This window comes from Amphiura filiformis, chromosome 6, assembly GCF_039555335.1.
Source record: "Amphiura filiformis chromosome 6, Afil_fr2py, whole genome shotgun sequence".
NCBI classification, from domain to species: domain Eukaryota; kingdom Metazoa; phylum Echinodermata; class Ophiuroidea; order Amphilepidida; family Amphiuridae; genus Amphiura; species Amphiura filiformis.
The window spans coordinates 57,430,818-57,444,214 of record NC_092633.1 but is presented as its reverse complement, the minus strand read 5'-3'; the positions used below and the strand labels follow the sequence as shown (position 1 = coordinate 57,444,214).

At 36.4% G+C, this 13,397-nt stretch overlaps 1 protein-coding gene across 1 annotated transcript in view; it reads right to left on the bottom strand.

The window, feature by feature from the left end:
* LOC140155703 (nuclear hormone receptor E75-like) overlaps window positions 1-13,397 on the bottom strand; it is a 228,509-nt gene that overhangs the window by 96,937 nt on the left and 118,175 nt on the right.

Genomic DNA, 13,397 nt, shown 5'->3' with positions numbered 1-13,397 from the left:
TTGATCCAGGTTCGCCCTAAAAGCCAGGTTACGGGTCAATACAGCACACACTACTGAAGCTGCCTTGCCAATAATATCGGGCTAAATCCTCAAACCAGGAGGTTAATTTATAAGATTCTAGTTTTTAAGTATTTGTATTTATTTAAATTCAGCAATTGAACACAAGTTCTAACAAATTGGGCTATTTCAGATGAAATCCAAACACCCTATTTGGAAGCCATGGCTTTATTCTCCCACACAGGGGGGTGCAGATTAAGGGAATCGCCCATTCGCACTCAATGTGTGGAAGATTTGAGATCATGTCTTCCACAGAGGATGTTTGGATTTCAACTGGACTACCCCAATAGTCCAATGGAAGCCTTAAAGAATTCCAAGCAGAACTTTGTTGCTTGAAGATTGACACATGATATAACTATGAGAATGATGTCAACTGTACTGTTGCCACTGTGTACTAGCCATGATTCACAATGATGCACCAGAATTCTTTTTCGTCTTTATCCCTGAAATTTTGATTTTGCACTCCCACCAAGAAAGCTGGCTACGCCCACAGTAACATCACATTTTTGCAAGTGATTCACAGATGAAACAAGCTGAAAGATGATGAATTGATAATAAATTAAGTCAGGTGTGGAAGTGAACAGAAACATATTTTGTCTTTAAATCTGCACAATTTTCTTTACTTTTAGTTAAAATATCTTGAAATCAAAGGAATATGATGCAATTGAGTGCCAGGATGTAACGCATGCATTCCCTTAGTTGCCTATACCATATCTTATTTCATCCATTGCTTAGACTGTAATCAAACTGCATTTGTTCAGGAGTGTCCAATTCAAAAAACAATTTTCTCTCCAAATCCTTTTGTTGTTTCTCAAGATTCATACAGTAGAGACGGGGAAAATCCCTTATATATTGGTTCTACATAAACAGTTTTTTCTCCATCTTCATCTTCGTCAGCAACCAATTGTCCACGTTTGGGGAAAATTCAAGTTGCAGGCAGGATAAAAAGAGATTTAAAACTGCTACTACTAAATTCTCTTTTTTCACCTCATGTTTTAGCAAAGTAGACCTTTCAAAATATATATAACCAGTGGGTTGAAGTACAATTCTGACTTCTTGAGCCTGCATTCCTGCCAGACATCACTGCCTTCCTTAATATCCTGCCTATATACAGAGGATCATAAATGTTATATCTGGGGACTTGAAGGTAACAAAGAATGTTTAGTGTGGGTGTGGTGATGATTTTGAGAGGCTTGTTTTAACTGATTGCAACTGTAATTTTCAACTCACAGGAAGTGGTGGTGCCAGGGGGGTTCGGTGGTTGGGTGTGATGGGGACATGGGGATTGGGAATTCCCCCAGTCAGAACTCTTGCCCCCCACCAAAAAAACCCAAATTATGCAAATTTCCACTTTGTGCAGAAATGTATTTGCCCCCCCCCCTTAAGATTTACTTTACCCCCTGAAGAAATTCTAAAAGTTTACTGACAAGCAGTGTTGGAAATAGCTGGTATCGCGTAGCAAATGCTACACAATTTTATCAATTTGCTACACAATTTTGGAGTTGAGTAGCATTTTTATGCCATAGACTTACTCACTGAAGTATGTGAATGTACCAAGAGAAAAGTAATGAACAAAGATTTTGCTACGCATAAAAAAATGCTTAATTCCAACACTGCTGACAAGTTACAACTGCTTGCAGTGACATTGGTAAATACTCAATGGCCAGCAGTGGTACAACATCACAGTTTCATGGGAGAAGTTCAGACATAAATTTTGAAATATTTCCCCCATACCCCAAACCTTCCCCCAATTCATGCCAATGGAGTCATCTCCTTGAACAAGAAATTGACAAGTGACAACATGCCAAGTCAATCCTACATGTAGCTGTGAGTGTGATGGTTTAAAATGATGGAGACTGACAAAGGTACTGTAGTTATTGAATCATGTCTTATTATTTTCACAAGGAACCACTGTAAAAGAGAGAAATATCTGTGTTGCAATAATTTTGTACATCTGTGATCCTGTGAATCTGTTGTTCAGGACAATAATCTTGCACATCGTGTGGATCTTTTTCCAAACTTTCCTAATTGTTTCTCCCATCTCTGTTCAAAGTGTCTCAAGAACATGCTAGCTTGCTAGCTCACCCTTTTGTGACTAAAAGCAAATGTTATCCTGAACTCCGCGATATTTAACAAAGCACTCTGTCATAATCCCCAATACATAATGAAGTTCAAGTACCTATCCTATTTAGGTCAAGCCCAACATGTAATCTATTCTCTCAGAGTACGAAGGACGAAAAGAAAAACCTTGAATGGTTTAACAATAACATTCCTCCGCCCATCTTGAAGAGGAGGATCTATGTACGCTTGCATTACAACACAAAAACTTCCCGTCCTCTTCAGCAATACTTCTTTGCTCCTACGAAACACCGGGCACGTTCTCCGCTTATTATTGTTGCCATAACCGTGTCACTTCAACAAATGGCACTGAAGACCCTTAACCCCTCTACATGCGAATGTCAATGGCACATCCAAAACTTTACCAAAATTCTATCAATTTTAAAAGCGCTGAATTGTTGATTACATTTATTATTAATTACGCAAATGTGTTTAAATTTAAGCAAATATGCAAAGTATGAAAACAGTGGTTCTTAGGAGAGAGCGAACTATGATATTTTACGAAAATATCTTAAACTCAGCAACCTTATGGAGACCCTGCACGATTAATGTCCTTACCCTTTAAGTAATTAATTGCTATTGCTTGATAGGAATAACAACATTATAAAAATCTAACTACACATAGGGTTCGAGAGCAGAAGAGGGAGGGGAAAATGTGAAGGAAAAACAGACCATAAGAGCACTCCACCACACAACTACCTGCAGTGCTGGTCACGCACTGGTACAGGATGCCATCAAACATGAATATCATACATGAGCAAATTTGACCACGATAGAGTTCTTATCCAGACGTAGAGCTTGTATGTTTGGAATAGAATGGTTGGAAATACGCTCCTTATACATTTTGTTCAAAACATCTAGCTTCAATTTGATGTGCAAAGTGAATAGAATTGATGGGGAATTTTATTGTGTTCAATGAAGTTAAGTGGAAAGATAAAAATGAAGACCAATTAAACATTGCACGATACAATAGGTTTTGTTCATTGGAGGTGAAATAATTTGGTATTAAGTATCAATTTTAATCAACCTGACATACATGCATGGTTCATAATGATATTAAATTTGTGCCCCTTCCCTCATGCCCCCCTGCCCCCTGATCAATAAAATTATGTCAAAAGCCGAAATGTTTGTTAATGATTTTCATTTCGGATACACCCTGTTTTCAATGTTAATGTGCGTTTTTTAATTCCCAATAATAATTTTTGTTTCATCCATATAATTAGTGACTGGGCTGCTAATTATGGCAACTGTTCTGTATCTTGAAAAATTACCCTTTTGGTACAACAGCCATAATTGAGCCTTTACTTCAAAATTTACCAATGTGCTTAATTATGCAAATTAGTGTAATCATTATTCATGATATGCAGATCAAATGCATAAGTAAATCTTCGGTTATATTTTGTCACTTACAAAGCCACTTAAAACTCATTTATGATCATCGTGAATTCAAATAATACAAATATGAATGAAACTGTCATTCTGATCTAGTGCTTGTGCTATTTATTTATTCATTCATTTATTTTTGAAGCAATCTCAACAACAATTCTTACCCCCTTTTTAAAATCAAATCTGATCTTGGCTATTCACGATATTAATAAGCTAGGTGTTTGTTTTAATTCTTGAATAAATTAACTACTTGATATTTTTCAAGCCTTTCATAACATTGTGTCAGTGCAGTACAATAAAGTCATATCTGCATTGTTGTCATTTTACAGAAATATTTTGTGTGTAAATTTATTTACTTATTTTATTTTAACATTTTAATTATTGAATTAAAATGAAACCAACTCAAGGCAGCAGAAGAACCCGACATCAGATGCCTTTTGACTGATTTAGGTATAAGATTTATTCTGTGTAAGAAAAAAAACAAGGGTCAATATACCAATTATGGACTGAATCTTCTGTTGTGTGCTGTCTTTTAAAGTTGTGCTTAATTAAAATTGAATTAATTGCAACTTGTAAAATAGTTTAAAATGTGTGCATTTACCTAATTTTTCATAATCAAATCTTGTATTTCAATGTGAATTTTTAACATTTCCCCTAGACATCCGCAGGTGCTGGGTTAAATGTCATGACTTCACCGAGTAGAGGACGAGGACGACGAAAACAACTTGCAACAAAGATACAACTAATTTTATCCACTCGTATTCAACAGCATGTCTATCCATCACAACTGATTACGGAGTGTTGACCAAACACAACTCAAGCCACAATAAACTTATCCACTGATTACTCACTCTACTAAGCACCTGAACTACTGAATGGAAAGAGGTCACCACAGCTAGTCTGATGAAGGTAACTGTCACGTGCGCGAAACATCAACAATTAACAGACAATCCTGGCGAAACATGAGTCCGCACAAAACTTACAGCGGGAAAAAAATTGGCAATTCTTTGATTGTGGCGTGATGATGTGATGATAATTTTTGGATTTATTTTTATGGAGGGCCGACCGGACCCGATGTAAAACCGCATACATACTGCGTGTGTCACCGTTTTTCATGAATAAAATTGACTGTGTTACCGTAGCAACAGATGCTAAGTAGTATTTATCTTGCATTAGTGATCTGTATATTTTATCGGTAAAAGGACGCACAATAATGTGATCGAATGTGAGCCAAATTTAGTGTACTTCAACCACCCAATGTAAAATAAAAGGAAAGAGTGACAGAACCGTTTCCATTATATATGAGGAGTATCAATTTGCAAACATTGTTAAAACAACACCATTCAAGATCTGTGTCAAGATTCTAATGTCTTAGTCATACTATAATGCAGCGCCCGCTCGATACAACCACCTTCACAAAGTGCCAAAAAGTGTGTGTTAACAATTCTACTGCATAGGAAAAAAAGACTTATTTTATATTCTAAGCAAAATAAATGCAACTCATTTATTGACATAGCTTTTGAAAAGTTTTCATGTTAAGTTCTGTTCAATTGTTTAGAATAACAGCAATTCTTAAGAAATGTGCACTTACAAGTAAAAGCGATGCTGGATTATTTTGTTTTCTTTAAAATTGGGAACCATTTAAAAAAAGCAGCATGCAATAAAAATTTATCTTACAAAAAAGGGTGTACCAAAGCAATATATTTGTTAGACAACAAATGTGACATTATCTACTCCAATCAGAACAAAGTTGGAAATAATGAAATGGAGATATAGGCCACAATAAGGAGCAATAACATAAGAATCTGACTTTAGATGCGAAACGAAGAAACACCTTTCTGTACAGCTGCTTTCAGATAGACCAAACAAAGTGGGATTCTTCTTCATATATCAGACACAAAAACAGGCTACAGTATCTTTTTCACACATATTATTTCCTAAAATAAAAAAAATAAAAAAATAAGAATATTATGATTGGCAGCCATATAGGTTTTTTCCTGACAATGCGGTATCAATTTCACAAGTAGACAATGGAAGTATGATACTATTGAATCGCACAAACAGGTACGTCATTTTGGCGTGGATCTTTCATTACCATAACAGTATCCATCACTGCAGATATTCACATAATCCCATAATGCATTGCTGAAACTGGGCTTATTAAACCACACATGGAACATTGCTGTACATCGTTATCAATAGGATGGTCATTGTTCATAGAACACCATCAAAGTCAATTGCACCCATTGATCCCAAACCCACGTTTTAATATTTGCAACATTTAATGTTATGCGCCGGTTTTTAGAGGCATTGGACTGGTGCATGATGGGATAGCGTGATTGTCTTCCATGACAGTATCCATTTCATTGCTAGCATCATATGATCTCCTTCATATAACACAATTGCATGTGCTATATGAGACTATGCTGACAGGTGTCCCCAAAAAGGCTGCACATGCAAAAGCTGCCTTATAGTTAATATGAGCTCATCAATACTCATACCGGGTAAAGAGATGGGTGAATTTCGGTGAAAATTTGAACAAAAACTGTTTTTACCATACAGGCCTATTGTAATAAGACATTATATTGCTTTGCCTTTTTTTTATAATTGTTTTATAAGAAAGGAAAGCTTAGGCAAACCAACATATATTAAATTGAGAGAGCAAAAACAAAATCAGATTTGGTATATATTTTGAATAACCCACAGAGGAATCTTTAATTTTTTGTCAAAATATCTTGAATTCCCTCCCTCCCACATGAGCAGATATTACTTGGTCCCCTATCAATCAATTCATCAATGTTCTTTATGTTATTCTTGGCACAGACTAGACAAACTGGTTCACCATTTCAGGATTTAAAAAAGTAAAATGTATGTGAATCTTATTTTTCCACTTTGCCACAGATTTGTTTCAATCTTCCACAGCAGCAACTGCAGTTCCAGCTTTTCATGCTAACACACACCCAGAAATGGGACCTCAAATCTGGTTTAAAAACATTTTCATTCTTGATATCTAAAATGCACTTCACCCGATCTGTGTGCAATTTGAGACTACATCAACTTACTATACGGAGTACGCCCTCTAGGAGTTGTATCATGCGAAATTAGAACAATGATCTGTTTTCTCTCAATGCATTTATACAAGGCAACTCGCATCTTGAATATTCATCAGGCTGGTGTATAGTAGTCCTTATGGCCCATATAGCATGTTTGTAGTGGCTTTGTAGCATGTTCAACAACAGACACCCTAGGGCTATATTACATGTACACCAGATACATAGCATTAAGAAACCCCAAGACTAAGCATATTTGTGCATACTACTTACATTAACATGCTATTACCGTTACGACAGTGATGATAGCCATGCACTGAAACTTAAAACCCTACTGTCTGCAGACAATTCATGCCTTGGATTTGCAGTCTTTTTTAGATGTGTGATTTTAGCAATCACTCTTCAATGTGTAAAATCAATCTGATCAGCTCTCTATTATATAAGCGCTGCATTAGTTATAGGGAGGAGTTTGCCCATAACATCATTACAACAAATCCACCGCATGACGAAAACACATGGAAATGGGCTATTCCAGTTGAAACTCATACACCCCCTATGGAAGACATGTCCTTAGTCTCCCACACAGGGGGTGTAGCTTTCAAATAGAGTCACCCATTCAGGTAACCCCATTTGAAATTAACACTCCCTGTGTGGGAGGTTTAAAGTCACGTCTTCCACGAGGGGTGTATGTATTTCAACAGGAATAGCTGAATGAAAGAGGAAGGTAACAGCCGAGATGTCTTCACCAATGTTGCTGTTGGGCTATAGCTTTCCCCAACATTGTAGTACAAAGTTCATGTAAAGTTTGAATTATTACATGGACTACTTCTGGTATAAACAGTAAATACATGAACCTGTGCCAGGCTGCGCAACCTTTTCAAATATTTTTCATTTCGGTTTACACTTGTCTTAATAAAAAGTGTTTCTGGAAAAATGCAATCTCTGTGATGTGTACTTCAACCAATATTATCATACTTATTCATAGGAAATGGTAAAACAAATAGGTAAATATTTGTTGTTGGTTTTCATTTGATTTGTAGTGAAAAAGTAACACAAATCCCCATTATTTTTCCTTCAGTATTCAAACACCACAAGCCTAATAAACCTTCTGACCCTTTTCAGATCAAAAGGTTGTGGTTTAACTTTTATTGAAGGGAATATAGAACTAGAAACTGACCCCTCCATTTTGTTTGGATCTCTTGAAGTCCCTGCAAACCACAAATTGATTTGATTGTGTTTAATATAGTTTAGTTTTTTACTTGATTCATATCAAAGCAGCCAATCAGAAAATAGTTAGAAAAGTATGCAGAGGGTATTGATAGGGTATGCACTCTGTGGACTCAGTAGGCTTGCATTATTTTGTACAATTTCACTATCAACAAGTAATAATGCAGTTATTAACCTATAATTAATGTACAAAAGTTCTGGTCTAGTTCACTGTCCGGTCATCACACAAATGCTGACCTAGTCTAACAGGCACAACACATTTCTATTTCCTCCATTATATGAAGACCATATGCCATGGGTACTGTGAATCTGATCCACCAAGGTATACAAATTTAGCTAGTGCATGAAGACCCCATTAGAAATAGCTGCCAAGTGTTGTAATGTCAGATTTTGGCATGTTGAGCACTTGGTAAAACCTTAAAAGTGATACAGGGCAGCTACTGCAGATTGGACATTCTTGTCCTCAGAATGTTAGGGGGAAGTTCCAAAGCTTACCAAGAAACTGCTTGACCCTGATCTTGACCACTATGACTCCAATAAAGTGTCAAATGGGTTCTATAATTAGGCCTAGTAAAGTCCTCAGGGGCACTCTTATTGAACCCTAAAAAGATTCTTCAAATGGAAGAACCATTTAGGATTCTCCTGCAAGGCAAAATGAAGAAAGAACCTGCTGTTCCTGTATAAGTGCTCCAGTGACTGTTACCAATTTTGTAGTAGTAGAAGTTTAAAATTAATCATCAAATACCGTAACATATAAGCCTACAGTGTAAATTCTAAATACCAAAAATGCATCATTATTATAGTGTCTACGTGCAGCAACACATACAAAATAAATTTTAATAGGTTTAAGGTCACCAAAATGATCAAAACAAATTACTTCTGCCTAAATACAGACATCAAAATCACTGCACAAAACTGCTGAGAAATGAAATCGCTTTCACATACTGACTATAGTGATTTCACCAATTGCAAATGTAGGTCATGTGAATGTGCTCCTGGTTGCCAAAAAAATGTTCAGCCCAAATCCCGAGTAAAATAATCAAAAAGACACCCAATTTTTCTCGTACTATTGTTTTCTACAGGTCTAAAAACTAACAAAAGTTGTGGGAGAAAATTTCGAAAGGTTGCCCAATTATTTTGCAAACCAATGGTTTCTATGAGACATTAAAATCTTCAAAAGTCACCTAATTTGGGCTACAAAATCATGGGTTTGGCAACCCTGAATGTGCTTAAATAGGTGATCATATAGTAGATTTGACGGGCAAACATTAGCACATAATCAATGCTATATATTCCTGGCATAAATAAAAGGCAAGTTTAGTTTTATCAATAGGGCCTCCAATATGGCAAAGGGTTGTTCCTTTTATGAGTGTAATTTGTAAAACTTCCAAAAGGTCAAACACATTACTAAATCTAAATGTTTTGTCAACATACCCATTAATAAAAGGTGAAACAGACATACACACATGATTTTAATAAATTAATAGAAAGAAATTAGGGCAAAACTAGGTCAACATAGCATTGTCAACTGTTTCATTCAAGCCTCATTTTGTAAGAAATTCAAAAAAGCTGCAATTTTATGGGACTGTGGCAGAGTATGGTGCAGAGTATGGTATGTACACAGGTCTCTTGCACAATACAGTGCCCAGGTAACAAAGTGCATTCCTGGGCTTCTAAGGGTGACCCTATAGTATACCGGATCAGAAATCAGGAACGGGCAAAAAGATATCCCATACAGAACCTTGCAGTGCCGCACAAGATACCCTATGTGAGACCATGATAAATATTACAAGGATACCATCATATGGCAACTTCCAAGAAAAAAGAGAACATTTTGGAGAGAGAGAAAAAAGACACATGCTAATAAAACTTGTCATTATTTCCCCAAATTTCCATTTAAGTTTGAGAAAAATACAGGATGGCAATTTTGATACCCCTGTTTGGGAGTTCTGAGACCACAGCTGGTCTTGCGTTTTTTGGTAACAGCTTAGTTACTTGACTAGTATATACAAAGCCCCCCCCCCTAGTTGAAGCTAAATGTTTGCAGTTTATCTTTAGCCATAGGAGCCTGTCAATGGTTAAGGATTTATTTTTGGCCGATTTCTTCTTTCTTTTGCGCAAAGATAAATGGCAATCTATAGTTGTATCCTTTACAACAAATATACAAGTATTTCCAATGTACAATTATTTCCAATGTGAATATCCAAATGATGCTACACTCAAAGAAGTTCCACTTTATCTTGCATATCTTCCTTGAATGGACCTCTCAGTCAAAACACTGGGATGGATTTGGATGACCAGTGATTAACACCATACTCTTTCAGGAACTGATTTACTGTGCGTTATATATTTAGCTTTCTGTGGTACAAATGGCTTTTTTCTCCAAGCAAGTCCTTCCACAAAATGGACTGCTCTCATGGTTGCTTCAGCCAATTCTAATAAATAATACCATGAAGAAACTGAAAATCTGAATTTAATCAACAATGTCATCAATTAAATACAGATTCTTATTTCCCTTCCCAAACTGTTTTTTAAGAGGAAGCCCGGCAGAGCAGTTCTTCTGGGGTGAACCAAACCTGCCTTGTTATCAAATTAATTTAAACAGTGATAAGGTTATCAGGTGCTAATTGATGCATTAACATGAAAACATCAATTAGCACCTTCAGAGATAACCTTGTCAATGAATAATGTGATAACCAGGCAGGTTTGGTTCACCCCAGAAGAACTGCTCTGGCGGGGCTTCCTCTTTAACACTACTTTCCAGCGGGATGTCCCTCACTTATCATAACAGCCCTCTTACCTGTTGAATTCAGAAGTATTGCATCCAAACAGCACCAAGCAGCACATGAAAATAAACAAAATATTGAATAGATTAGACTGCATAATAAACTGACATCATATACCACAACTTGCCATCATCTCGGGATAAATCCCCTATTTATAAAAATCTAAATAATGACATTTTGTTCCATATAGATACAATAATCTTTATTGATACATCTCATCTCTTGAGAATAGTTTTTATAATATTGTTTTAAAATAAATTGGCAGGTCTCATAAAGGAAAATGTGCTCCCGAGGATACTCCGATGTGATGGGTGGTAATTTGGCAGCTTAGTCTCATGACAACATGGGAGACCAAATACTCTGGAGGAGGATGGATGCGCTGCATTGTGATCATTTATTGGCAAGTTCAGGCCTGTGTCTGACAAAAACACAATTCTGTCATAAAGGGCAAGCTCTTTCTTGAAGTTGACATTATGAGGGCAGTTTACTGTATGGAAGGACACAGCAAACATGTCAACAATAATGTCTCAATTTAAAGACGTACTAAAAATAATGTATTTCTATTAATTCACTCTTTAGAAATGATGACTTTTTCAGAAGGAAGATAAGTTCCCATTGTGGGAATCGGTTTTGCATAAGTTCGCAGAAAGGCTATTCCCATGTATTTCATTAAAAATATGGTATATGACAAAGATATCAAATATTGCCATAGTTAGAGTAAGTTCATTTATACGTTCACATCAGATGCCCATTTCTCAAAAACTAATATTGCAGTAGTCCAACTTTGGCGACTTGTAGAACCAGTTTCAGTACAACTAATTTTACAGCTAGCAGTCCGACTTGTATGACCTATTTTTAATATGCATCATTCACAATATTTCATATTTTTTATTCAATTTTACAACACAAAGGAACCCTGTCATTCCTAAAACTGTCCCACTCTAGCTCTGTCACCTAGTTATTCTATGGGTAGTGGTATTTATTCCAACTGCAAATGCCAGGAAATAGTCCCAGGGAGATTTACTTCTCAGAAATTCCATTTCAGACCAACATATGGGTCAGTTAGGGACCACATCCTACTCTTTTTGAAACTGACTGTATATACGTGAAAGAAAGGGGATTTTTGTCCGATCTCACCAAACTACCGTTTTTCAACTTGATGTGGCAGTGATGTCAACGCATTGCTGCTTCATGTTTTGCGTATGCCAGCGTTTTATAGCGAACACTAGCTATTTGAAGCTGCGCCCAATCAGGGTGAAATATGGTATACATTATAAAGCACATTAGACTTCTCTACAGCCACCATCCATCAAAATTGTTTTTATCTTGGTCAGCAAGCATGCTGATATTTTACATGAGGTCTGTGAAAAATCCATCAAGTCTTTGCTCAGTGGTTCTTGGCAATCGCATACATATGTGGCAGATCAGAACTATTAATACTGTCTCGCCGACTCATACAAGGAGGGGAAAAACCTGAAAAATGATGTCACACTTCATAGACATCTAATAAAATTTCATCCACTGACGGATCTTCCACTTATAACCTTTTTGCATGCATGATAATAATATTGAGTTTAAGGTAATAATATCATGAAGGTAGGATTAAGGACGAGGGCTATTGGATATGGCTAGTTGATATCGGAACAGGTGATTTTTGCAGCTGAAATGGACCAAACAGTATTAACCTATCCCATAAGGCATTTCTGCACCAGAATCGGATCATCCAGAGATCCCATAATGCAATGTGAATCAACTCAACCATGGGTAATTGCAAAAAGTAGCATAGAAAAAATATACTTGTCCCCCTAAATTTGAATGCTTCGGTCGCCACTGCCTAAATTTCAAAGTAGGTGAATAAAGTATCTCCTCCGAATCACTATCATCTAAAGAGCATCTTCTTTTCCTCCCAGGAACATGCTCCAAAAACAAGCTTAAGGGTCCAGTTAACGATTACAAACATGCCTCATCATCAAGCTACACCATATATTTAATACAATCTGACCCCATATCAGTAAAACTACTGTGATAAAACCACAGAAAACATCTTCTCTATAGTACAGTCCGCATTTTTGCATACAACATACAAAATATTTGTCCCTTCAACTTGCTACTTAAATGCTTGACACCATCTTTTACTGCACAGAATTATGGGACAACTGAAATTCTTGTCTCTGGCTTACAAAACTCATCATATGTTATGTTCCGATTTTATCAAATATTCATCAATCTAAAAACATGCTATCATATGTGATATATTATATTGTCATGTGGACATTTGAAACAAATACTACATCCCACTTAAATTACATTTCAATAATTTACCAAAATAAAGATTATGGTTAACACTTTTCTCCGTCATCAATATTCCACTTATTTGATTCGAATACATTTTGACACAGATAATATAAATCCCTCAGGGGGCATAGTTTGCAAAAACACAATATATTGCTTCAATATTGCTCTTAATATTTAGAGAAATATTGTTTTTAAAACAATAAGAATGCTCATCTGTAGTGCCATTTTTCTACTTTTCAATACTTGTAAATATGATCAGTTTTGTTGTTTGGTTAAGTAGTTTAACCCTAATGCCCCAGATGCTTTTTGGAGAGGGGAAGGAAGGAAGAAAGAAAGAAAGAAGAAGGCTTTTTTCTCATGTGCGGTTTTGAACCACCGACCCCTCGGCTGCCAGAGTGGTGCACAGGACGGCCAAGCTTTCCATAGCCATATGACTGTTCGCATGATGACGCAATCACATCACATGGGGGATACCTGC